The sequence below is a fragment of the Sapajus apella genome, unplaced genomic scaffold (genome assembly GCF_009761245.1).
Source record: "Sapajus apella isolate SASKATOON/1434 unplaced genomic scaffold, GSC_monkey_1.0 scaffold40, whole genome shotgun sequence".
Lineage (NCBI taxonomy): Eukaryota > Metazoa > Chordata > Mammalia > Primates > Cebidae > Sapajus > Sapajus apella.
Window position 1 is genome coordinate 18,233,563 of NW_022436980.1, and position 27,176 is coordinate 18,260,738.

The following is a 27,176-nucleotide window of genomic DNA, read 5'->3' on the forward strand; positions in this document are numbered from 1 at the left end:
GCAAAGCCATTTTTCTTTCTCTCACCAGCTGCTCTCTCTCCTCTTAGATCCCCCAAGCTATCTGGAGCCATTGCCAAATCCTCCAACTTGGCACAGGACCTTCTCCAGGAACCCCCCCAAACTTTCCTGCCTTTTCTCATTTATTTCTTATTCTGATAGCCCAAGAAATCCTTCCTGGTGGGGCAGGCCATTGGTGAGACGTTTTCTTCCCTGTTTTCCAAGCCACTTCTGCCTTGGTCTCACTCCTGTTTTTAAGCCTCGGTGAAAAACGAAAGCCCCAGCAAAGCTTTCTCTCTCCACAGAGGCAATACACATGGGCTAGTTATTTATATGAGGGCAAGTAAGAGACAAAGAGGAGAAAGTACCACGGGGGGAAAAAACCATAGGATAGTATTTCAAAAATATTATACCTCCCAGAATCAAGGTCCAAGAGAAGGTAGCAGCAGGCTGAGCTGAGCATGACGCATTTTGAGTTGCAGATTACAATTGATATTAAATGGTTATATTTTCTTAGACATTTCCCTTGTCATGGGATAAGCTTCTTAGGAAAAAGATGAGATAGTTTCTGGGAGTAAAATGACGCAGCATTGGAGAAGGTTCACTAAGGACAATCAGCTTTTATAGCCCTGTGAACTGTTAACACATGGGTTTCTCATGACAGGGAAGGTTGGCGTCACAATTCCCTTTTACAGATGACAGAATGAAAGGCTGAGGATTCATCTAAAGTCACATGAACCAGTGGGGGTGCTGTGAAGGCTTGAGGTGAGTAGAAACGTTTATTCCCATCAACTCCTGGTTTCCTTCTTCTCCCATGACCGAGCTTTAAAACATAACTTGTCTTCCAGTGTATAAAACTCTCCAGTCAGTGATTTAAGAGAAATAATTTCTGTGCAATTGACAGAAGTTGTTATCTGCCTGAGAAAATGAAACCAGGACATGATTCAGCGTGGGAAAGTGGGAAGTGATTTTGTGGGAACATTATCTCCTACAGTAACCAATTTTGCTGGGGGCTTTGATTTGCTAATGAGCAACACTTCCGCAGAAACATACGTATTTTCATCATATAACTCCTAAGAGCAGTGCACCTGCCCACTGGGGCAGGCTGGCACAGGCACATTCTTATTCTGGAACCTGTGTCCCAAGGGTCAAGCGGGATGGGTGGAGTGCATTTCTAAAGCAGCCTGAAGCAGAAAGAGCCAGAGCTGTGTAATTGTTCAGTCTTTGGAGAGCACCGAAAAGTAGGCTCCGGAAGCAGAGTTTGGCCATCAAGTATACAGCAGAGAGAGCACCAGAGGCACGGTCTGAAAGTCCAAAGCAGGTTGTAGCAGCACAGAACTGAAAATAACAGTCTAGGGGAAGCTTGATCCTCCCGTCTTGACAAGCAGTCAGCAAGTGATATCAGAAAAGGAACAATTATCCTTTAAATGCCATCACCCATGTAAATATTTCTCTTTTTTTTAACAAAAATTGATTATAACAAGCAAATGATTTTTCTCTTTTTGTTGTTTTGTTTTGTTTTCTGTTTTTTGTCTGGGTGGAGGGCAGTGATGCAATCACATGTCACCGCAGCAGGGTTCAAACAATCCTCCCACCTCGGCCCCCAGAGTAGCTGGGACTACAGGCGCAAACCACCACATCTGGCTATTTTTTATTTTTATTTTTATTGTAGAAATAGGATCTCACCATGTTGCTCAGGTTGGTCTCAAACTCCTGGACCTAAGCACTCCTCCCACTTTAGCCTCCCAAAGTGCTGGAATTATAGACCTGGGCCATTGTACCCAGCCAGACATATGTTTTTAATCTGATTTTTTTTCTTCCTATTTTATGAATATTTTACCTTTTCTTTATTTATCAATCTACAGCAGTTTGGTTTTCGCTATGACTGCTCCCTTGTCTGACCTAATAAAAGCAACAAGTGGTACAATCATTGCTAAATCCAAGGCCACCTCCAGTCCTGGCTTACTTTTATCTTCCTTGGCCACTTCTTCCATAATCAAACACTTGTCCTTTGCCTCTCTAGACATGCCTCTATCCTGGCTTTCATCTATTTCTAGCTGCTCCTTCTCATCTCCTTCTTAGTCATTTTCCTCTGATAACCCTTAAATATAGAGGCCAGACCCCTCTCCCTTCCTAATTTATTTTACGCACCACCTCTGCATTTGATGCATAAATTCGAATACTTAGTCCTGTGCTCTCCTGACCTCTGGACCCTTACTTTAATTCAACCTGGATTTCCCACTGACTCATTAAACTCAACATGCCCAAGGCGGAATTTCTTATCTCTTCTTCCTTCTCAAATATGAGGATGTCTTTCTTTCAGCTTGGAGGCAGCAGTCATCCCCTTGCCCTCTTGCCTCTTCAGCTTAGTAACATCAATAACCACAGAGCTGACATTTATGGAACTCAAATGCTACGTTAAGACTTTACAGGCATTTTTTTAATTCTCTCAAGAAATCTGTGAGGAAACTACTATCATCACCCTTACTTTACAACAAGGACACTGAAGCTTAGAAAGGTGAATACACTTGCTCAGGGACACCCAACAAATAAGTGATAGATCTAAAAGTCAGACATAGAAATGTGCCTCCATAGGCCACAGCTCATGCTCCACACACTCTCATAAAAAGACTCACTGAGTCTGGAATTGCGAAAATGAATGTTTAAAAATAGGAGAAAATAAAATAAATTCAAAGGATAAAGATTGATTAAGATGAAGAACATATATTGTTTATTCAAAGGTAAGTGTCCACCTGTATTAACCTGACTGGCTCAGCCTGGCAGTCAGTCCTGGTTTCTTCTTGCCACAGTCTTGTCTCTCTTGGATGCTAGACTACATTGAGCAGACCCTTTGTCCAGGGGAGACCTGGCTTCCAGATCCTGTAGGATCTTCAGCTTCTTCCAAATGCTGCTTATTAGAATTAACTTCATCTCTTCCAGCTAGTAGACCCCCTTGTGTTCCGAATAGGTCCTCTGAGCCCAGCCACATTTTCTGCAATAAGAAAAGCACTCCCCTACCTTAAACCCAAGCTTCAGACCTCTCTGAAACTACTTGCTCCTCTTCCTCTCTCTAAATGACTCAACTGGAAGTTCTGACATGTTTGTAGCCCATTCTTGTATGTGTGACTTGGTACTGAATGATATGTTAGACTAAGTGATTCCTGAGGCTGGTGCCACCCCTTAGTAAAGACCAACATTGCCCATCTCCCATAATGCAGGCTGTTGTCATGGTCTGTCTAGCATTTCTGTGGCCCAGATTTCATCATCCTTGGAGCCAGTCTGGCTTTGTCAACTCCCACCCAATCCCTACCCGATTCCCGCTCCCATCCCCAAGGCCTAGAAGACTTTTTAAGTATTCCTTTAGTTTTTCAAGACACTGCCCCTCCACTGGACTTTCCTAGGATATACTCTTGTTCCCAACTCATTTGCAGGGCAATGATCTGTATAGTTTGTTTTGTTTATACAAACATTTATTGAATACCTGCTATTATACCAACCACTGTGCTTTGAGATTGTGCTAAAATTAAATAAGAAACAATCCCTGTATTCAAGGAAATGCTAGTCCATGTGAAGAACCAAGAAGCACACATACAAGGCAGCGAAACAAATGCTCAGTAAAGTCTGAGAATGGAGCCTCCAAGCTAAAATATTCATCTTTAGAGCAGAGGTCCTGTGGGCACTGTACCTTTAAGGTTACTAAGGACAGGAAATGAATCTTGCTTATTATTCTAACTCAACCCCAAGCAAGTACTTCAGTACACAGAGCCAGTGCTCATTAAATAGTTGTTAAATGAATGATTGCATCTACTTACAAGCTCCAGGTGATCTGAGTTATATTACACAGGTTTCATAGAGCCAGACCAGGTAAATGAGAATACCCTTACATTGTATCCCAGCAGTGCAGCTCATGAGAAAGAATTCTAATGTTGGGCCAGCCCTGAAATCAATGAAACATGATTTCTCCTAGCAGCCCCATCTGCCCACACAACTTATCTCTACTGAAGATATCTTACAGAAGCTCAAGTTCAACTGGGTACTTGAGACTTTGTGCAGCCTTTGCACAATCCATTCAAAAACTCAGAAGCAGAAGACTCACTGTCCGCGAGGCTCAGTGCGGCTCAGACAAACCTAGAAGTCCTTTTTGATGAGATAAAATGTGTCTTCCTGAAACCTTCACACATGTGCCCTACGTTTGACCCCTGATAATACGAAGAACAAATACAATACTTCTTCCAGGGACTAGCTCCTCAGATACATGGAGGTTGAAGCTATTGAACCTTCTCTTGGGCTGCCTAAAACTGTCCTCAATGTCACCAATTATCCTTCACTTTCTGAGTCCCCTCATGGTCCTGACTAGTCTCCATTAAACACACTCTTTTAATTTTGATTTATTTATTTATTTTTGAGACAGAATCTCACTCTGTCATCCAAGCTGGAGTGCAGTGGCATGATCTTGGCTCACTGTGACCTCCACCTTCCAGGTTCAAGCAGTTCTCCTGCCTCAGCCTCCTGAATAGCTGGGATTACAGGTGCCTACCATTATGCCCGGCTAATTTTTGTATTTTTAGTAGAGACAGGGGTTTCACCTTGTTGGTCAGGCTGGTCTTGAACTCCTGACCTCAGGTGATTCACCCATCTTGGCCTCCCAAAGTGCTGGGATAATAGGCAATGAGCCACCGCCCCCCGCCTAAATGCACCCTTAACTGCCCACGTCTTATTTTGAGTTTAGTATCCACAATAGAAGAATAGAGCATGGTACTTCAAGTACCACCTGACAGCAACACAAAGAAGACAAGTGCTATGACCTTCTTCATTCTAGATATCCTATCTTAATTAACATGGCCTACAATCATATTAAACTTTTATCCCAATTATAGTACCTTGCTGATTTAAGTTGTGTTTACCGTGGAATAAATTTTTCACATAAGATATTGCCAAGCTGTATTTCTCCACCTGGGACATTGTATAGTTGATTTCTGGACCTAAGGGCAGGGTTTTTCATTTTTTCCTCATTACATTTTATCATGGTAGATTCAACTTATAATTCTAGTAGATCTCTTTAAGGTCCTAAGTCTGTCACTCAACGCCTTCAATATTTTTGCCAGTTTAAGTTAATTCATTTATTAATTAAAAATGGGTAATTTATTGAGTGCTTCCTGGATGCTGAGGACTGTTCTAAGCCCTGGGGATTCAACAGTGAACAAGACAGGCAAAGGTCCCGTTTATGTGGAATTTACAAGTGTTAGGGTACAGGTAGGAAAAGGGCTGGGAAAGGGGCGTCGTGATGTGGGGAAGGAGCAGACCTCCCTTTGCCTCCTCCTGATGCCCTCATGAGATAAGCAGGCCTTCTATATGTTAGCCATTTGATAAGAATTAAACTGGTCTCTCTCTCCAAGTGGACAAAAACACTCTCGGTATACACTGCTCAGCTGTCTATAGGAATGGCCACTGGGAACCTGGCATGAGCAGTCTATTGCATTTTCTTGGTTTTCATCAAGTACTTACTCAGGTGCCCTCATAAGAACTTCCACAATCCCCTTGGGAATATAACTGGCCTGACTTACTTCACCAGCGTGAGGTACAAACACATTCATATCCATTTTATTTTTCTAATTTGTTAATTAATCCTAACTAGTTCTCCTAAGAGAACTGCATACCAAGGGAATATAGAGAAAGGCTGTCTTCATAAAATCCAAAGACTCCTGGGATCCTGTGCTCAACACAACAGACTCCTCTGTTTACCTAATTATGAAGAACTTATGATTTGTCATGTAAGTTTAAAAATGTAATCCAAAGGTAATTTACTATCTTCACTTCTGTATTTGGAAGAGGCTAGAATATTAATTTTTTAAGTATAATAATTCCATTAGCAGTTAGGGGCAGGGGGCACTTCTTCCTAAAAGATCAATTTGAAAAAAAAAAATACAAAAGGCCCTAAGCATGTCTAGGAATAGGCTTTAAAAGCCCTGTCCCATGTGCCTAATAAAGATGGAGAAGGTAGAGAGATAAGAGACCTAGAAATCCGATCTACTTTTCCACCAGGAAAAAGAGGGAAATGCTCTTCCCTTTTTTCATGTTTTTTATTTTTCTTTTCTATTTTAACTTTGGAAAAAGAAGTCAAGACTGTTCTGAACAGGAATAAACTGCAGAAGCTGGATGAGAAGACACTGAGCTGGCCAAAAACACAGCACATTTTTAAATTGCAGCTTCCCAAACTAGTCTTGACATCTCACCCCAGGCACTGGCAACCTATCCCACATCCAGCTACAGGCAGCCTGCTGGGAAATTTCAATGCCACATCAACCATTCACCTGCCCTCGGCAAAACACTCTCCCTTACCTTCCTACCTCCTTCTTACCGGCCTGGTCCTGCAGGCACCCAGGTGCTGGCACTCCACCAGGCCATTCCTCCCAACAAAGCCTTTCACCAATGGTCCCAAGCCCGAGATTCCCCTTCCTAACACTCTAGGCATCAACACATCCTCATGCCTTATCCAACCTTGGTTATCAAACCCTAGATGAAAAAAATGAATCCTGGTTTATTTATACCTTAGAAAAGAGTTTGTTAGCCAAAATATACTCGTCAGAAATGGAATATGACTTACTAGGCTTCATATCACATTTTCTCCATCTAATTGTCAAAAGTGAAAAATACAGGACATCCACATGACTCATTTGAACCTAGCTGCAGCCCTGTGTTAGCTTAGCAAGTGACTTGCACCGATGACATGGGGCTCAGTCAAAGCAAAGAGCCATTGCTTAGAGAAAGTGAGGTTTGACTAACAAGTTCTTTAGACCCTGATGGTCAGTGCAAGGGCTTCTTGTGCATATAAGAAGAAATGATAATAATGATAAGATTAATAGCAGCAGCTAATATATACACACTTAAACAATGTACATTACAAGGATTATCTCATTTCATGCATGCAACAATCCTATGAGAGAGATTACATTTATAGCACTCCACAAAGTAGGGAATTTCTGTTTTAACCAGTCCTTCAAGAGGCAATTGCTTTACTCTCATGTTCTACTCTTAGGACTGGAAGGGTGAGACTGCGACCAGGAAGGCCCATCGTTAGAGTGGGCAGTTCCTTCCTTCCTCATGCCACACATACAGGCAGCTGCCTTCCCTTTCTTGCAGCAGACAGGTCCCATCATATCCCACAGATGCAAAAAAAAAAAAAATTTTTCATATTGCTTTCAGCAATTACATGCAGAGGCGTGTGATTGAATCAGCCTATTTCCTCATTTCTCCACAACCCCCACAATATTGCATCTATAGAATTTTGGTATTGTGACCTTCAAAACACATTGGTATTGCGATCTTCCTAGAACAATCCTTTAAAGTCACATATATTTATTGAAACAAAGACCATGTTGTCTGGTAATAAAACCCAAGGGAGGGTGTGAGAATTTGGTCTCCAGGTAATCAAGGACATGATAACCCTGAGCGTGTATCTGCAAGTAGAATGCTGCATGGAACACTTCCTTGTCAAGCCCTTTCCTTTTCCTTAATGACAACCATTAAGAGAAGCCTGAAATGTCTTAATATTTTTATGCTTCTCTATGTGCACTTATATTACCAATAATACCCTGTCAATGCATTGAGTTTGTTTGCTGTTTATTTCCTAACAAGAAAGTGTTCATGGTATGAAGCAGAGAATCAAGGAGTATTTTCACAGGATAGGCATTTTAGAGAAGAAAAAAGCAAATGAGGGAAGTGGGGAAATGTTTTCAGTGAAGATATTAACCTTGATTCACATTTCTTTCAGAATTTGATTTCTTTCTCATTACAAAGGTTGGATTTTGAAAGTCTTTCTTGCCCAATGAGTTTAAGAAGTGCTCAGAGGCATCTGAAAGCAGAGAATTGTCCAAGCAGGTGGCCTCTTCTTGCTCTACCCTTCACATTTCTATTCCTTTCACATTTCACATTGTCAATGAGAGGTTAATGTCTGCAAGGTAAAGCGCTAAGCAGAATTTAATGCCTGAAGATCCCCTTAGCCTTTATAATTGCTAATCGTTTGCCAACAAGAACTTTTCCATCTTTCTCATCCTCAGGCCTAGCACAGTGCCTGGCACTCAGAGAGCAGATGATTATTTGGTGAATTTACTTGAGTCAAAACAAACACCCAACAAATTCATGAGTCTGCCCAGGAAGTGGAGAAGCTCTTTGGGCAGACTCAGCCCAAGTGGTAACAGATCCCAAAGAACTATTAGCTTTTTCCAAAGCTGCTCCAAAGCAGTATAAGGAGAATGTTATTAATTAATAAATCTAGATACGACGTATTTCTTTCTTTAAACACAAGAGAAAATATTTTCCCCAAAATCAGAAAATAGAAAACAAAGTAACCATGCATCTACCAAGCAAAGGTTAACAGTTAAGAACTTTTCAGCTGAACTTGGGTTATTGTAAATGGGTGATGTTAATATATGAGGTAAACATACAGATTTTTGTTACCACATTTCTCAGATCTGATTCAAATAGAAATCAACAAGATCTCTGGAATCTGGAAGACTTGTGTGTTCTGCTGGCAGCGTAAATCCCCATCAAGCTACCAATGACCTTCTTCACAGAACTGGAAAAAAACACCTTAAACTTCATATGGAACCAAAAGAGAGCCCGCATAGCCAAGTCAACTCTAAGCAAAAAGAACAAAGTGGGAGGCATCGCACTACCGGACTTCAAACTGTACTACAAGGCTACAGTAATCAAAACAGCATGGTACTGGTACCAAAACAGAGATATAGACCAATGGAACAGAACAGAGGTCTCAGAGGCAACACAACATATCTACAACCATCTGATCTTTGACAAGCCAGACAAAAACAAGCAATGGGGAAAGGATTCCCTGTTTAATAAATGGTGTTGGGAACACTGGCTAGCCATGTGCAGAAAGCAGAAACTGGATCCCTTCCTGACACCTTACACTAAAATTAACTCCAGATGGATTAAAGACTTAAACATAAGACCTAACACCATAAAAACCCTAGAAGAAAATCTAGGCAAAACCATTCAGGACATAGGCGTAGGCAAGGACTTTATGACCAAAACAGCAAAAGCATTGAAAACAAAAGCCAAAATAGACAAATGGGACCTAATCAAACTCCACAGCTTCTGCAGAGCAAAAGAAACAGTCATTAGAGCGAATTGGTAACCAACAGAATGGGAAAAAATTTTGCAGTTCACACACCTGACAAAGGGCTGATATCCAGAATTTACAAAGAGCTAAAACAGATTTACAAGAAAAAAACAAGCCCATTCAAAAGTGGGCAAAGGATATGAACAGATACTTTACAAAAGCATACATACATGAGGCCAACAAACATATGAAAATAGGCTCATCATCACTGGTCATTAGAGGAATGCAAATCAAAACTACATTGAGATACCATCTCACACCAATCAGAATGGCGATCATTAAAAAATCTGGAGACAAGAGATGCTGGAGAGGATGTGGAGAAATAGGAACACTTTTACACTGTGGGTGGGAGTGTAAATTAGTTCAACCATTGTGGAAGACAGTGTGGCGATTCCTCAAGGACCTAGAAATAGAAATTCCATTTGACCCATTACTGGGTATATATCCAAAGGATTACAAATCGTTCTACTATAAGGACACGTGCACACGAATGTTCATTGCAGCACTGTTTACAATAGCAAAGACCTGGAACCAACCCAAATGCCCATCGACGATAGACTGGATAGGGAAAATGTGGCACATATACACCATGGAATATTATGCAGCCATCAAAAACGATGAGTTTGTGTCCTTTGTAGGGACCTGGATGAACCTGGAAACCATCATTCTCAGCAAACTGACAGAAGAGCAGAAGATCAAACACCACATGTTCTCACTCATAGGCGGGTGTTGAACAATGAGAACACATGGACGCAGGGAGGGGAGCACTACACACAGCGGGGAGTGGGTATTGGGGAGAGATCGCATGGGGAGAAATGCCAGATATAGGTGATGGGGAGGAAGGCAGCAAATCACACTGCCACATGTGTACCTGTGCAACAATCTTGGATGTTCTTCACATGTATCCCAAAATCTAAAATGCAATAAAAAAAATAAAAATTTTAAAAAAATCTAGTCTTTTGGTTTTGGTTTATTTCATTCTTAATTTTACATAATGTAACTTTTATCATTCTGAATTTAAAAATAATGACAGTTGAAGCAAACACCAGTCCTGATGATTTCCCTCTACAAGCCTCCCACTTGAGGAAGCCATCTTCTTTCACTGGATCAGAAGCACATACCTTTATACCTTTTTTTGCATATCCTTCCTCAGCCTTGAATATGACATGTATGGGAGTTCTTCCTCACTGTAATATTCAAGCAAAAATAAAAACCAGTTGATGTTCTTTGTATTTGCCCTCCCTTCTCACTCCCACAGGTCCTCATCACCTTAAGAATGACTCTGTGATACAAGGTTCTTAAGAATGACTTTGTGATACCAGGCCCTCATCACCTTAAGAATGACTCTGGCGATAAGACTTTTGATAGCCTCATCCTCCCCATCACCAGCTCAGGCTTCTCCCTTAGACTACTTCTGCTTACCTGTAATTTCTTTAAGGGCAGGCACCATATTTATTCATTTGCAGTCCAAACACTGTGCAACTTCTAATACACCGTATTCTTTAAATGACTGATAATTGAATGGATGGATAACAAAGCTGGCTTCCTAAATATAACCTATTGCATCATTCTACTGCTCAAATCTTGTTAATAGCTTGCTACAACCTGCCTCATCAAAATATAATTGATTACATTATTACATATTTCATGTTTGTGAATTCACCTATGTGATAAAATTTTTCTATAATCCCCAAATCAATACTCAAATGCTTTCAAGGTCACTCATGGGCATGCACAGAGCGGCAAATTTTGAATCACCAAATGTGTGTGTTCCTAGCTGAGGTTGAACAGGGCAAGTCTGCCTTCTTATTTCAGCTCTCAGACTTTAAACAAGTGTCCCTTCTGTGGTCTATTTAATGCCATGTTTTCTCACATTTTTGTGCCATTCATTCTTAATTTTGCTGTTTAAAATGACCCTTAATTGTAGTGCTCCAGTGCTGCACTTCCTAATTGTAAGAAGCCTAGACTAGTTCTCAGGGAGAAAATGCATGTGTCAGACAAGCCCTGTTGAGGCATAAGCTACAATGTGTTGGTAGTGAGTTCAATGTTAATGAGTCCACAATATATATTATATAAGGCGTCTTTAAACAGAAATACATATCAAACAAGGTTATGTATTGCTTCGCTGTAGAAAATGTGAACAGAGGCCCATAGGAACCTAACCCTGGATTTCCCCTAGGAACAAAAATTCAATATTTGCTAATTCAGTGTCCATGGTGACTTCATAACTGCCATGAATAACTAGAATCTGTTATAAATTGTCTCTAATTGTATCCCAGGGCCCTCGGATTATTGAAGGCCATGCCTATTACCTCAGTCCCTCTACTCCTTAGCAGTAAGTATCCACTGCATTCACCTTGCTCCCTCCAGACCAGGGTTCTGTGGTCCGTGCCTTCCTTCATGTTTAATTGTAAGGCACTCTCCAGATCTCACTTTCTCCATGAAGTCTCCTCCACAGAGTTTAGCCCTGAGTAACTGACTCATCTTTGAACCTCTAATGTAACTGTTACCTTGTCTGTATGATCATACTTAACATTTAACTACATGCAATCTTGATTTAGTCCTTAATTAATATTATTTGCTAGCCAACTTGGTTACAATCACCTTAAAAGCAAGCATTCACCTCATATTTATATCAGTTTCTTTTATTTATATTTATATATAAATATACCATCTACCTAATAAGGCCAAGTGGTTTTAATCTATCTTTTTTCAAATTATTATAGAATGATGGAGCTATAAAGAGCCTCAAACTCCTCCAGGCCACCCTGTATTTTTATAAAGGAGGAATCCACAACCTAGCAAGTGCCCAAGGACATGTCATTTTTGTGTCTGAAACAGAAGTTGGGGCCATGACTCTCAACTGTGCCGCTCCCATTGCTCTAAACCAGCCATAATGAAATCCTATTAACATTTATTTTTATATAAATAAAACTTACCCATACTTACATCTATGAAAATTAAAAATAGGAATTAGCAGTAGCTAAACCCTAATTCACTCTAGAAATTGGTCATGTTCATCTTTGGATATATGAACCAACCAGAGGAAAAAGTAAGCCACTACCAACTCTCTGAGAGGTGTCCCACCAACAAAATATTCATTTTATATTAATCATTGTTTCAAATTATCTGTGTTTTGATTACGTGTACACTTTTTCTGCATTTAAAGCCTTATGGTCACAGAAAATTATAAAATAATTTAAGTTCCAGTATATATTTTTGTTATAGAAAGATGAGATAAGGTAATTAAGATATAATTTTAAGTAATAAGACAAAATAAGATAAAATTGGAAAGGAAAAGTGAATAGAAATATAAGTACAAGAAGCTAACAAAACAATCTCAAACTTCTGACTGATAAGAAAATACTCGGTACGTACATATTTTTTATAAATTTTTACAATGTCTGTAAATCATCTTAAAACATTTCAACATACGTAGTATTTTTTGTTCATTCCAATTAGTTTAAATGTTCCCTGTAGAAGTCAGTTGCGTTAATCAAAAACATGCTGTCCAGGTGTGATCAGATGGGGATTTAAAAGGGAACTTTCTAAGCCAAATGCAGCTAACAAAAGTCTTCTGTTATTCACGTCTCCATCAGAACTGAGGCTTTCTAAATAAATATTGTGAATGTGAGAAAGGGGTTTAATTAATAGAAATACTGGCCTGTGGATCAGTATGATGGATATTGGAAATTGGCTCTTCGACATAATTAAGGGAATTCAGATATGTGGCTTGGCTAAACATACTTGTCTATGTTTGTATTAACAGATTATAAGCTAGGCTTGATTCCCTAAATCCTGACTCCAGCTAACAGGAATACTGGATGGCTGGTGCTAATTATTCATATAACAGAATCTTTCCCTAGAATGTTGTTCTTGGCCTTAAGAGAATCTTTCAAATAGTAGCTGAAGCACATAAAAGAACAGACGGCTGGTGTGTCACTGAGTTTGCAGAAAAAGTAGCAAGAACTGAGTTGAAGCTACTTTGCTACTTAATGTTTGTTCCTCAGTACCTGCATGGTGGCAAAATTGGACATGAGATGCAAGTCCATGGAAGAATGGCTGTCACTCCCTCGATTGCTTTTGCATTAGCCGTTGCCAAACACGTTACTATTTGATTATGCTGTATTGGAGCACGTTGTCATAGATCAGTTGGCTAAATAGGTGGTCGAGCACATCAAACTGCTAGAGTATCTGCATTCCATGGTACACGTTTAAAAGAGTAACGTAAGGCCGGGCACTGTGGCTCATGGCCAAAAATCCCAGCACTTTGGGAGGCCGAGGCGGGTGGATCACGAGTTCAAGAGATCGAGATCATCCTGGTCAACATGGTGAAATCCCGCCTCTACTAAAAATACAAAAATTAGCTGAGCATGGTGGTGCACGTCTGTAGTCTCAGCTACTCGGGAGGCTGAGGCAGGAGAATTGCTTGAACCCAGGAGGCGGAGGTTGCCGTGAGACAAGATCATGCCATTGCACTCCAGCCTGGGTAACAAGAGCGAAACTCCGTCTCAAAAAAAAAGAGTAACATAATTTCTAGTAACATGATTTAAACACATAATGAATAATTACAAGTGCCAACTTCAAAATGCATGATTAGGCACATAGCTCTGCCGTAGGATTTTAAGTGGTATGTGAGCAAAAAGTTTAAGCATCACTGTTCTAAGCTGCCTGCAGGTCTATCTTGGCTAAGGACACTCAAACTGTCTGTTAGATGTGGCTTATTTGATGCCACTTACTGCTTCTGCTCCACAGTTCACCCTTCCACTTGCCTCAGTTCATTTACCCTCTGCAGGGCAGGTCACCTGAAATTTCCCCAGCCCTCAGGAGAAACAGCAGCACAAACACCACCTGAAAAATGATTATAGTAATGCAGTGGCCCAGAACCTGGAGATGCATGATGATGTGGGTGGAAGATGCTAACAGAAAGTGGGATCTGAATGTCCATGTGAAATCTGCGCCTAGTGTGCAGGCTACGGTGGTCATTACAACAACCCCTCTTTAAGGGCCAATTTGCAAAGGCTGCCTTGCACCCAACCGAGCAGGACTTCTAAGATCAGGCAGTAGATGGAAGACTTAACTCGTCCGTCAGGGACAATCACGGGGTGATGGAGGCATTTGAAATCTCTTCAGGTAAGTAGTGTATGATCTTGGTGCAAACTCAGGGACTCCTTCTCCAGGCATAGAAATTGGCTATTCAAGTGGCAATTACAGCCAGAATGCTACTTCTAAAATACACAATTAGGCATTTCCCTAACTTAAAGCCTTTCAGCAATTTCCCATAACTTTCAGGCTGACAGTCAAACTCCTTAACTGAGCACACAAGTGCTTCATAATGTAGCACATTCCATACCCGCTGGCTTCATCTTCCAATACTGCCAGAAAGCGCTCTGCATTCACTGCGGCTACCTCCAATGACGAGCACGCCTCCAGCTGTGTCAGGCTATTGTCCCAGCTTTGGGACTGTACAAAAACCACTAGGTCTGCCTAGAGAACCCTTCCTACTACTTCACCAGGCCTGCACCTCTTCCTCCAAGCCATAGCTCAAGTATCATCTCCCAGACCTCACGTTTCAATTGTTTATTTTTCTGTGCCCCCAAAACAACCCTAATCTGGCGTCCCTTACATTGTGCTGTATGTATTCATTCATTTGCTTGCTAGCTCTCCTTGCAATTTCCTAGCCGGCAAGGCCCGACACCCTAGAAGTAAATCAATATAGGAAAGAGGAAATCAGTTAATTATATAAATGAACTAAACAATGACATAAAAGGAGCTGGGAGTTGGAGGAGTTGGGATAAAAAATAGAAATGAGGAAGCGGGTTGAAGACCGGAAGAGGTACAGAGGCAGAGGCAATCAGTGAACTCTCCCCACCTGCTTTCCCACCCCAACACACAGGCCTTTGTCCCTGCTCCGCGCTTTGTCAGAAAAACCAGCAGGGCTCAAAAACCAGCCCTGCCACTTAGCTGTGTAGCCTAGCATAACTATCTAATCCTCCCTCAACTCCACGTTCCTCCTTTCTAAAATGAGGTATAATTATATTAACTTTCATCATAGAGTTATGAAGGTTACATTGGATCATGCTTATGATGACACAGAGCCTAGCACACAATAAACACATGATAGATGTTAGCAGGAAATGTTGAGGAATACAACAGTATGCTTTTTAGTTGTTGTTTCGTTTTTTATTTTCTTTAAGTTCTGGGATGCGTGTGCAGAACGTGCAGTCTTGTTACATAAGTACACAAGTGCCATGGTGGTTTGCTGCACCTATCAGCCCATCATCTAGGTTTTAAGCCCCACATGCATTAGTATTTGTCCTAATGCTCCCCCTCCCCTTGCCCCGCACCCCCCACAAGGACCCCGTGTGTGATGTTGTCCTCCCTGCATCCATGTGAGGACACACTTTTTCTCAGGCTTCATAAAGCACGTGGCCTGGACTGGGACATCGGACTAGTCTGATATAAAGTTATTCTCTGATCCTGGACATTTTATCTCAGCATTGAGCACTGCAGAGCAAACCTAAATCAGTAATGTCACCACCAATTTGAGTCCATTCTTTACCTGAAGGATGATAGCAATAACAAGCTTGGGGCTGGGGTCAGGAAGATTTTGCTATATCTGTATCAACAGCATGGCTTTAGTGTCTTAACCCTCAGAAAGATCGAGAAGAATCCAGCCCCACAGCAAAAGAGGTTTCACTTAGTGGGACCTGAGCTTTGCAAGCCTCCTGAGAATGCCAAAAAGTTATTTTTCTTCTCAAATGCATAGTAACAGAGTATTTGCCTGTTGACCCAACCACTAGGTTAGATTTGGAGGTAAAATATTATCCAGTTGGATTAATTATTACATCACATTGGACTGGATGCCTCTACCATGCATCAGTTTTCTTGGTTGGTCACTGATTAATAATCATCGTCTTAACATTCTAAGCATGCTGCCTCATTAGTAGTTCCTGGCAGCGGTGGCTGATAGCAGTTACCGGAATCTCTCCTCCTGGGTGATTGCGTAACATCTACACCTAGCTGCACAGCTGGTCACGACAGGACATGATGTTTGTCCTGAAGAGGGTGTCATGTTCACCAGACTAATCTCATTATTTGCTCAGCATTCTTCACTTTTCCCACCTTTGTGCCTAGCTCACCCTCTTTCCTCCCTCACGATGGCCTTTCTTCCCCTCTCATTGTTCAAATTCTACAAGCCTTTTAAGGCCCAAGTCAAATGCCCCTTCTGACCATGATGAACCCAAGTAAAAAACAGCTTGTTTCTAAGTTCCCACTGCACTTTATTTTCTATGCAGTGATTTTTGTTTTACATCCTCTGCCTTCTTTGCTAGTGCAATGCCTCACACACAGTAAGCACTAAACAACAGTTTATGGAAGGCATGACTGGTGATCCACTACAACTAAGGCTGCAATCGATTACTTGAAAATATAAATAAATATATCATTTTTATGAAAAGAAAACTTTACTCCCTATGAGGAAATCCTGCTTTGTAATCAACAGCTAAGCCCACTTCCTGCTGTGTGCCTCCCAAAGGGCTTCAGAAGCCGACTCCACTTGGAATGCATTCTAGAATTTCATCTCTGGCTTGTCCCCAAAATAACTTGGCCTTGCTCTCCATCTGTGGATATTGAAACTATGCCCTAAAGTAGCAGCGGCAGAGTTCAGAGTTAGCGAAATTTGGAAGCGATGGCTTTAAGTTGATGCTTTGGATTGAAGAGCAAAAATGCCCCCGACTTGTCCCCCTTCGTGGATCTACACATTCCTAGAAATGAGAGTCACTGAGGGGCTAGGGGCAATCAAGTGTCGGGTTAGGGTAAAAGTTGGGGGAAAATATAGGAGATTCATATAGACTCAGAATTCAGGAATTATTGTCAGTGGTCAGATTAAGCAATGGCATGCTTGTTATGAAATAGAAAAGCCTCACCAGTTAGAGATGCATGCTGCAAAATGACATGATTTCTGGGATTTGCTTGAAATACTCAAGAGAAAAAAGGAGGAATGAAGAGAGATAGCAAGATAGGCAAAATGTTGAAAGCTCTTGAATGGATTGATTAGCGTATGAAAGCTCATCATATTAGTCTCTCTACTTCTGTGTATTATGACATTTCTACACTTAAAAATTCAAAAGAAATACTCTTTTAAGACAGCAGTTGTCCTCTTCTAGCTGATCTCCACAAAAGTTTTGTCCAAAATGACAAAAAAGGGGTAAAGTGGATTTTTATTATGTAGATCACGAGGTTTGCCATCTAATTTAATCCAGACATCTCCAAATCATTGTTACGTTATGTGCTCTGTAAAGAAAATAAAAAACTATGTGTGCACCATGACCTGGCAAATATATCCATTGTGTTAATTTCAAACACACTAAAATTATTTACATTGTGCCCTTAGTTGAGATTTCAGTCTCACTGCAGTAGACCAGTTCTTTGGTGTTTGTTTGTTGATGGAGTGGGTAGAAGGGAAGAGAAATCAGAAGCGGTATACAGGTTAATACAATTCCTGGCAGCATACTTGGTAATAATCTGGGTAACCACGTAGTTATTCAGTGTATCTGCCCTAATTAAATTTAGATGTGAACCATTAATCAAGTAAAGTATCTTTACGGAAGTTAATTAATAACTCGGTGCTTTTCTTCACCTTTTTTTTAATGTTGGGCAAAGATCAAAGAAATTCAGACCTGTTGTCTTAAAGCAAAATAGCCCAAATTTCTACTCACAAAATAATGTAAGACACCAAATGGATTTGTCTTGTTAAATGTAGGTTGTTGCCATTTGCAAGTACCACCAAGGACTGGAATCCTCAGATAGCGGAGGAACATTTTTTCTTCATTGCAATTTTTTCCCAGAGATAGGCATAAGCTTTTAGGGAAAAAAAAAAAAACTGTACATTTTTGTTCCCAACTTCACCAAGTATCAGATGGTAGAAAATGATAGAAAAGACAGGAAGTAATTTAACTGACTCGGCTAATACAACTGGCTTGGCAACATATTACAGGAAAAGGAACACTCTAGTTAAGGTTAAAAAATAAAAATAAAAAACCTTAGTGAGCCCCTTTATCAGCTGTTACTTGCATAGAAAGAATTTTATAGGGTTTTTTGGCCTAATAATATTTTAGCAGATCTAGGCTTTGGAAAGTGAAATTGACTTTAAGCTACGCTTCAGGAAGCCAGCAGAGACATCGAAACTGCCAGGTGCCTGCATTTTTACATTCCTCTGTCACTAGACTATTATGTTCATTCAAATTTCTTCAGAAAAATCATTTAATTCAGCATTTCCTAAATATGTTTACAGAACTGAAATATTATTAATCATTATCTGAAAAAGTGCTTCATGGTCAAACGAAGCTAGGGAAATTCTGGGTCAAATCAAGTTCAAGTTATTTTTTACTTTGAGCCTCTCCAGTACCTTTAATATGTTAGTAGGTATAATGACACTTGGAGAAGAGAAATGCTCTAAGACCAGAGCAATTTTCAGAAATCATCTTGTAAGACTAGTGTTCCAAAAAAAAAGACGAGTGTTCCAAAAATACATTGATGATTATGATCTGAAAACACATCCAGGTACACACACACTCAGAGTAAACATGAACAAACTGGACGATATTTGTGGACCATTTTTTTTATTAGTCTAAAGGCAACTAAAATTTTTCACCTACTGACCAGGGACTCTCTCTGTCTTTCATTCAAAGAAACAGGAAAGACTTATTTTTCCAACAGCCCTTCAGACTAGAACCCAGGCAGGAACATCTTACTTCCTTCCTGCTGTAATCAAATCTGGGAGCCAAGAAGCTGATAAGGAGATGCCTTCCTTGCTGCTTTTAGGTAATGAACATTTATTACTGTGGCAAAGAAGCAGGCTTCCTATAAGCTCCAGGGAACTTACTAAAACCTGGGCCTGACTTTCTGCCTTGGAAGAAATCAGTAAATTGCTTTCATTCTTTTATTTTCTCATTAAAATAAAGTTACTATCCTTTAGCTATCTCAAAAGCCATGGCTATCTATTCAAAAAGAATTTAGTATGTTTCTAAGGTGAATGACAATAATCATAAACTGTCAAAAGGACCTTTGATGCTATGAATAGGATCGTTTTAGCATCCTGACCTAACAATTGAAACAACTCAACTCAAATAATCACAACTCAGTTTTCATAATAATAATTCAGACTATTGAGGAGGGAGACCCAGGCATTTGGAACCCCCTCCCCCTCTGTCATCCACTGTGTATCTCAATAGAAGAGAGAGCAGGCCAGCTGGCGCCTCCTGAATCTCCTTCCTGAAAACAACAAGCTAGGCCCTGGGGAAAGTCTCCAGAAGGCACTATGGAGAAGGCACTGTTTTTACTTAAAACAAGATCAAACCAGAAACCTTTTCACATGTGAGTCCTCAAACTATGAACTGAAACTCCTTCACATGTAATTCCTGAAACTATGAACTGAAACCCTTTTCATATGTAATTCCTGAAACTATGAACTTAAGATTCTTCCACATGTAGCACCTAAAGTATAAGCCTATATAAAGGCTGAACCTCCCTTTGCTGGGCGAGTTTTGCTATTAGGCACGCATGCCAACAAAGCTCCCAGCTGTAATGCAAATTCCTTCCTCCTGTATCCGGTGTCCCAGAGATCCTTTCCCAAGGCCACTCCTGCTACATTTTTGGTGCGTTGGCTGGGAAGCGAGTCTCGGATAGCAGACGGCGGGAAAAAAGTCTCTTAGGTGGTTTGCCTAGACCTGCGGACCATCCCTGCGAGGGACTCCTGCTCGCTAGGGTGACGCATCCTGAGAGCGCTCCCAGGCAGGTATTTGCCAGATGGAAAAGCCTCACCAGAGCGGAGCAAGGAGGCCCTGCAGCGTCGATCCACCCAGTGGCTGAACAACGAGGAGGAACGAATATTTGGGGAAGTCTAGACACTAAATTTGGTAAGATTGAACCCAGGAAAGTAGACCACCCCATTTTGGGTGGAAGCGTGGCATGATCACCCATGGGTGCCAGATCGGCACGTTGGAAGGTAGCTCTCTGTAACCTTGGAAGCTTTTGCTTATGGTTTTGAATTGGAAGGAGAGCAATTGAATGTGTGTCTGTGTGTATAGATGTGTCCTACCGGACTCATCAGTCGTAAAAGGTATCAGGCCCAGTAGGAAGGGCCTCATGATGCGTCAAGTAATTTGTAAGAATTAGAGGCAGCCACAGAAGGCTTGAGTGAAGCCTCTGGGCATTGCAAAGGGATTGAAGTGAATGTAAATCGGAGAGTGCTCCGAGCTGCGTCTTGCTAGGTGGGAACGGGAAGTGCTGTGAGTGAACTAACACTCTCCTAACTGTGGAAATTGTTTCTTTGAAGTGTTTATATGGGTCATTTCCATAGCCATTCCACCCCTTTAGAAACCATGCTGAAAAATTTCAAGAAGGGATTTAGTGGAAATTATAAAGTAACTATGACACCAGAGAAATTAAGGGTTTTATGTAGGGAAGATTGGCCAGCATTTGGGGTCGGTTGGCCCCCAGAGAGGACCCTAGACAGGTCCCTTGTCTCCAAAGTAAGGCATGGGGTTATATACGGCGAGCTAGAACACCTCGATCAATTTCCATACATAGACTCGTGGTTGCAGTTATTGTGGAACCCTCTGAAGTGGTTAAGAGAGCAAGTAGCGACTGTTTTAGTAGCCAAGGGACAGACTGCTAGAAACCACCATGTGGTGGAGATGAGAAACAAGGAATCTCAAGGTCTGGGCAGATTCAGTGGCAGAGACAACTCCCAAGGTTTTGGTCGACCCTGCGGCAGAAGAGTTTTTGTTGATAATGCCTCTTCCTCCCCCTCAAGGACTCCCTGCCCCTGGGCTGGAGGCCTCGGCATCCCCACCAGAGCTGCACACCCCTAAATTCCCCAAAGTAGAAAAACTCCGCCCATTGTTGCCCGCTTCCCAGAGGGAACTCCCCCTCTGGCAGCTCGTCTGCGACCCAAGGCCGGGGTGCAGATGCCTTTGAGAGACCAAGGTACACCGGAGTGGACGAGGATGGCCACATGGTAGAAAGGTGTGTTTTCACGCACCTGCCGTTCACCTCAGCTGATCTCATCAATTGGGAAAAAACAACATCTTTTTAACACAGACGAAAGGCGGAGAATACTCTAAGCCGCTTCTAATTGGCTGGAGGAGCATGTTCCTGCAGATTACCAGAACCCCCAAGAGTATGGAAAAGGGGGGTTCCTAGAAACCCCCACAGTCTGCCCGCCTGGGCCTGCAATGCTACCAGTGTGCATTCTGTTGAGAAATAGGACGCTGGAAAAAAATGTCCACAGTTAACTGAAGAACAGGACCATCCTAAGCAAGAGGATCCAAATGAGTGTGAAGGGGCTCTGTTCAATCTAATGGAAGGGCCACTGGACTAAAAGAGATGGGGGCTGGACTCATATGCCCCCAAAGAGCCCATGGTCCGGACGACAGCCCTGTAACCCCCCATCGAAAGGAACAAGGCCAGTGCTGTTAAATCTATTAAGGTATTAAGAGAACAGGCTTTCTTGTACTTAATGAATTGTCCCTGCCCCCTTTCTCCAGCAAAACCTTTTGTGCAAATCGAGGGCCACTATCCCATTCAACAAAAGAGACTCCCTGCAGCTAAAACTGCCTCAGTTGAGAGTCATCCAGGCTCTCACTGTCCCTTGGGAAGGAGGGTGGAGACTTCCTAGCCAGAGGCAGAAGACTGATATTATCGCCCAAGCCAGTGCAGGGTTTGCGTGGCTTTGCACCAACTTCTACACGCAGTTGGGATTATTGCCAGCATCGGATAGTTGGTTCACTTAATTGGACTTAAAGAATACCTCCTTAGCATTGGACTGGCCTTGGAGGGTCAAAAACCATTTGCATTTCAATGGGAGAACACTCAATGCACCTGAACCCAGCTTCCCAGGGGCTCAGAACCTCTCATCATCGCTGGGGAGGCATCAGCCTGTGACCATCCCCCAGAAGCTTCTTGCTTGCATGCTGCCCCCGTATGCTGGTAACCTTCTATTGGGACACCCCACAGCAGTCGGGTGCACAAACAAATGCCTTACTTTAGCACCTGGAAGACTGTGGGTATAAAGTGTCTAAAAGGAAAGCCCTGATTTGCCAAACAGCAAATGCAATATCTGAGGCTTACCATCTGGAAGAGGGAACGCAGCGTAGAAGCAGAGAGGAAGGAAGCCGCGTGCAAAGTCACAGAACCTGAGACTAAAAAGCAGGTGAGAGAGCTCCTGGGAGCGGTGGGTTTTGTAAACTGTGGATTTCCAAACTTTGCAGTACTGGCCAGAACCTTACACAGTGACAAAGGGGGGAGGGGAGAAGACAAGTCACCCTTCGAATGGGGCAGAAGCTAAAAGTGAAACTTCTGTTGGCCCTGGCTTTGGGGTTAGCCGATTTTAACATAGCCTTTACATGCTGTCAAAAAGAAAAAAAAAGGAAAAAGAAAAATGGAAATAAAAGATTCTAGCCTCAACTCTGGGAAGAATTTAAATATCAAAGCACCCCATGCGGCGGTGACTCTAATGAATACCAAAAGACCTCATTGATAAGCCTGCCAAATACCAGTGCCTGCTATGTGCAGTGGTTGTACAAGCCGTACATGAGACCACTCGTTAAAGCCAAGAGTCCCTTGAAAAGATGCTGGGTCGGCACTTTTACATCTTACACTTATCAGCCTTAACTAAAACTGTGGCACAGCGATGCATTCATTACATGTCGTCAACTCAACGTGAGGCAGGGTCCCAACTCTTCTCCCTTGGAGCAGCTCTGTTTAAAGATCTCCAGGTAGAATTCACTGAAATGTCCAACAGTGGAGGACATAAGTATTTGTCGGCCCTGGTGTGCACATACTCTGGGTGGGACTGAAAGTGCCCATGAAGTGATCTGTGTGCTGCTTCAAGATCTTATCCCCAGGTTTGGACTGCCACTGTGCATCAGATCAGACAACGGACCAGCATTTGTGGAGGATTTAGTCCAGAAAATAGCAATGCTGCATGCTGCCTACTGACCTCAGAGTTCCAGAAAATTGGAAAAATCAAAAACAGCTTAGGGAAAGTGTGTCAGGAAACAAGATTAAAGTGGGTGCAGGCACTTCCCTTGGTGTTATTCAAAATTAGAGGCACCCCCTCTAGGAAAAACAGGATATTCCCCTATTAAGTCTTATACCATAGGCCCCCTCCCCTACTCTGGGCACTCCTAGGAACTCCTCGGGAACGGGGAGAGATTGAGTTAGGATGCTAGTTACCAGCTCTAAGGAGAATCGCTTAGGATCCTTCAACCTGAGTAAATAACAAATGTCCTGTAAGCCTTTTTCTCCCCAGCTCACCCTTTCTCACTAAGTAATCATGTGTGGATAAAGGACGGGAGTACAGCCCCTCTAAAGCCACAGTGGAAAGGACCTCAGACCTGATCCTGACCAATCCCACAGCTGTGAAGGTAGAGGGAATCCCAGCCTGAATCCACCACAGGCCTGTAAAAACCAGCAACAGCTGAGACTTAGACCAAGGCAAGGACTGCAGAATCACCTTAAAAAGGACAACAAGCTCTGCTCCAGCCACATCCCGGAAGCTGGCTGGTCCATGCACGGCCGAAGCATGAAGAGATTCAGCGTGGGACTTGTTGTTCTTAATATTTGGACTTGTACAGTAGGGACATTAACTGATTTTGAAGAATGCTCTCAATGTGTCCACCAGGTTACAAAGATAGGGCGAAATGTCACTGCCATTCTTCTGTTTTGCAGTTATTATGAGTGCACAGGGACACAAAAGGGAACGTGTTTATGCAATGGTACTCAGTATAAGATATGTAGACCGGGGGATGGACAGCCTGATGTATGTTACAACCCATCAGAGCCCCCTATACATACGACTTTTGCAATTAGACTCCTGACAGGGAGATGGAATAGCCCTCCTAAATTAATAGCCAGGACAGAAGAGAGAGGAAGCTCAAAACAGGTCACTCTAAGGTTTGATGCCTGTGCAGCCATCAATGCCTATCCTTCCGGTGCCAGGGGCTGTGGTTCCCTCAGGTGGGAACAAAGTTATGCAACAGAGCATAAATATCTCTGCCAGAAAACCTACTGGTGCTATGACTGCACCTATTGGTCCTGTGTCACCTGGGCCACTTGGAAAAATGATAAAAATGATCCTGTTCGCCTTGTGAAAGGGAGTCTGTGGAAAATTCAATCTAACCAACTGCTGTCTGCACATAGATGACCAGGGGCAGGCAGTGGAGGATATTGTGTGAGACATGACCAAACTGGCACACGTGCCTGTACAGGTGTGGCACGGATTTAACCCTGAGTCCTTATTTGGAGGTGAGGATTCAAAACCCTCATCATAAGTGTTATAATAATAATAGGTGTTTGCTTACTGCTCCCTTGTCTACTGCCCCTGTTCCTTCAGATGATGAGGGGATTCATCACCACTGTAGTTAGCCAAAAAGTGACATCACAAGTGTATTATATGAAACATTATCAGTCTGTTTCTTCAGAAAATCTGGAAAGTGGGAATGAAAGTGAGACCTCTCACTAATATTACAAAGTGGTGAGGGTCTCAAAGGGGGGATGAGGAGGGAGACCCAGGCATTTGGAACCTCCTCCCCCTCTGTCATCCACTGTGCATCTCAATAGAAGAGAGAGCAGGCCAGCTGGCGCCTCCTGAATCTCCTTCCTGAAAACAAGCAGCTAGGCCCTGGGGAAAGTCTCCAGAAGGCACTATGGAGAAGGCACTGTTTTTACTTAAAACAAGATCAAACCAGAAACCTTTTCACATGTGAGTCCTCAAACTATGAACTGAAACCCTTTTCATATGTAATTCCTGAAACTATGAACTGAAACCCTTTTCATATGTAATTCCTGAAACTACGAACTTAAGATTCTTCCACATGTAGCATCTAAAGTATAAGCCTATATAAAGGCTGAACCTCCCTTTCTTGGGCAAGTTTTGCTACTAGGCACGCATGCCAACAAAGCTCCCAGCTGTAATACAAATTCCTTCCTCCTGTATCCGGTGTCCGAGAGATCCTTTCCCGTGGCCACTGCTGCTACACTATGACTGGAGCTAACCTCTGAACTGGGTGACCTTTTTTTTTCAAGCATTACATGTAGTCACAACTTCAGTTTCCTTTTCCATTTATTATTTGTTGGAAAGGAAAATTACCACGTTAGCCTAAATTGTTCATATCCTTGGAACACTACACCAAGAGCTCATTTCCTCTCCATAGTGTTGAAAAAGCAAATGCAAATTGTCATTACAAAGAGTGCAAATACCCTGACGCATAACAACAATTTGCCTTGTTGTAATTTACAACAGGAACAGGAAGGAGCATGATACAGAGAAAAATAATTAAAAATCCACAAATACGTTAAAGTTTTGGAGTGGGTTTTGTTTGTTTGCTTGCTTTTTATTAAAATGCACACTCACAGAATAATACATGCCTACCATTACTTCTTGATTTGATTGCATTTTATTTTTATTGTATTCATTGATTCTATATAAGAAAAATGCTCATAATGATCATTTTAATATTTTAAGTAAATAATTCTTATTTTCTTTCAGGGAAAAGAAATAAGACATTAACTCCACTGGATGACCCGACTATCTTGGGTATACCACCCCTTCATGCCAAGCATCCAATCTCCAAATATTCTCAAAGGTTCCACTATGCAGAATACTAGAGCAATGAGTGCTAGGTTCTACAGAGAGAAACAACTCAACTTTTCTCAGCTGTGGTTCTAGATTGGAGGTAAAGGAGAAGAAAGCAGAGAAAAGGGTGATTAGTAACTAAGAGATGTGACCAAAAGGAAATCCAGAGGACTCCTCAAAGGAAGCTGAAACATTTATTTTTTATAATTTTAAGTCTATATGGTTATATATAAGTTAGAACTGGTTAAAGGGATACAGTATGCTAGGTATTCAATGCAAGGAAGTGACACGAGAGAAAGAATTTTTTTTTTTTTTGAGACAGAGTCTCTCTCTGTCACCAGGCTGGAGTACAGTGGCCTGATCTTGACTCACTGCAATCTCTGCCTCCTGGGTTCAAGTGATTCTCCTGCCTCAGCCCCCAAGAAGCTAGGACTATAGGCATGTGCCACCACAGCCAGCTAATTTTTGTATTTTTAGTAGAGACAAGGTTTCATCATGTTGGCCAGGATGGTCTCGAACTCTTGACTCCCTGATCTGCTCATTTTGGCTTCCCAAAGTGCTGGGATTACAGGTGTGAACCAGGGCACCAGGCCAATAGAAAGAAATTATTTAGGTAGATAGTGAGGGAAAAGGAGTCCTGGGCAAGGCTTCTCTTTTAACAAAAAGCAGCCACAAAATCATTTCTTTTCTAACGAAGAGGAGCCCAAGAAATTGAGCTGCAAACATAGATAAACAAGCTGAAAACTTGCGTGGGTGAATGCTGGCAGCTGTGGCAATAGAAAAGGGCTACTGGAAGCCCATCAGACTCACAGCAGATTTCTCAGCAGAAATCCTTCAATGCTAGAAGAAAGTGGGGGCCAATATTCAACATCCTTAAAGAAAATAACTTTCAACCTAGAATTTCATATCCAGCCAAACTAAGCTTCATAAGCAAAAGAGAAATAAAATCCTTTAAGAACAAGCAATTGCTGAGAGATTTCATCACCTCAGACCTGCCTTACAAGAGCTCCTGAAGGAAGCATTAAACATAGAAAGGAACAACCAGTAACAGCCACTCCAAAAACATACCAGATGGTAAAAAGCATTGAAACAATGAAGAAACTGTGTCAACTAATGGGCAAAACAACCAGCTAGCATCAAAATGGCAGGATCAAATTCACACATAACAATATTAACCTTAAATGTTAATGGGCTAAATGCCCCAATCAAGACACAGACTGGCAAATTGGATAAAAAGTCAAGACCCATTTGTGTGCTGTATCCAGGAAACCCATCTCACATGCAAGGACACCCATAAGCTCAAAATAAAGGGATGGAGGAAGATTTACCAAGCAAATGGAGAGCAAAAAAAAAGCAGGAGTTGCAATCCCAGTCTCTGATAAAACAGACTTTAAACGA

The 27,176-nt window shown here is 41.9% G+C and overlaps 1 long non-coding RNA gene across 1 annotated transcript; it reads left to right on the forward strand.

Annotated features, from left to right (window-relative positions):
- The first annotated feature begins 743 nt into the window (after positions 1–743).
- On the forward strand, positions 744–26,626 carry LOC116565534. Its single transcript, XR_004275490.1, has 3 exons — positions 744–1,438; positions 25,692–25,788; positions 26,445–26,626. It is a non-coding gene; the product is annotated as an uncharacterized LOC116565534 (long non-coding RNA).
- The last annotated feature ends 550 nt before the right edge of the window (positions 26,627–27,176 follow it).